Source organism: Schistocerca serialis, unplaced genomic scaffold, assembly GCF_023864345.2.
Source record: "Schistocerca serialis cubense isolate TAMUIC-IGC-003099 unplaced genomic scaffold, iqSchSeri2.2 HiC_scaffold_1047, whole genome shotgun sequence".
Taxonomy (NCBI): Eukaryota; Metazoa; Arthropoda; class Insecta; order Orthoptera; family Acrididae; genus Schistocerca; species Schistocerca serialis.
The window spans coordinates 45,001-45,945 of NW_026047236.1; the positions used below are offsets into that span (position 1 = coordinate 45,001).

At 54.0% G+C, this 945-nt stretch overlaps 1 non-coding gene across 1 annotated transcript in view; it reads right to left on the reverse strand.

Moving 5' to 3' along the window:
- Positions 1 to 689, reverse strand: part of LOC126430407 (small subunit ribosomal RNA) — a 1,910-nt gene extending 1,221 nt beyond the window's left edge. The window contains exon 1 of the ribosomal RNA XR_007577148.1: positions 1 to 689. This exon is cut by the window's left edge and continues 1,221 nt beyond it. This is a non-coding gene — a ribosomal RNA (small subunit ribosomal RNA).
- Between the last annotated feature and the right edge of the window lie 256 nt (positions 690 to 945).

Below are 945 nucleotides of genomic sequence, written 5' to 3' on the forward strand. Positions count from 1 at the left end.
CCGACGGGCGGTGAACCAACAGCGTGGGACACAAATCCAACTACGAGCTTTTTAACCGCAACAACTTTAATATACGCTATTGGAGCTGGAATTACCGCGGCTGCTGGCACCAGACTTGCCCTCCAATAGATACTCGTTAAAGGATTTAAAGTGTACTCATTCCGATTACGGGGCCTCGGATGAGTCCCGTATCGTTATTTTTCGTCACTACCTCCCCGTGCCGGGAGTGGGTAATTTGCGCGCCTGCTGCCTTCCTTGGATGTGGTAGCCGTTTCTCAGGCTCCCTCTCCGGAATCGAACCCTGATTCCCCGTTACCCGTTACAACCATGGTAGGCGCAGAACCTACCATCGACAGTTGATAAGGCAGACATTTGAAAGATGCGTCGCCGGTACGAGGACCGTGCGATCAGCCCAAAGTTATTCAGAGTCACCAAGGCAAACGGACCGGACGAGCCGACCGATTGGTTTTGATCTAATAAAAGCGTCCCTTCCATCTCTGGTCGGGACTCTGTTTGCATGTATTAGCTCTAGAATTACCACAGTTATCCAAGTAACGTGGGTACGATCTAAGGAACCATAACTGATTTAATGAGCCATTCGCGGTTTCACCTTAATGCGGCTTGTACTGAGACATGCATGGCTTAATCTTTGAGACAAGCATATGACTACTGGCAGGATCAACCAGGGAGCTGCGTCAACTAGAGCTGAGCAGCCGGCCGCCCGGGAGTGTGTCCCGGGGGCCCGCGCGAACACGCAAGCGTCCGCTCAATTATTCTGCAAACAGGAGGAGGCTGAGCTCCCCTGCACCATACACCTCGAAACCCTCTCAGGTCCCGGCGGCGCGCAGCGCCGTCCTAAGTACTTGGTCGGGTTCGAGAGAGGCGCAATCGCCCGGGGTTTGGCGAGTAGACGCTTTAGGTGCGACCACCCGTGCTCCCAACTGA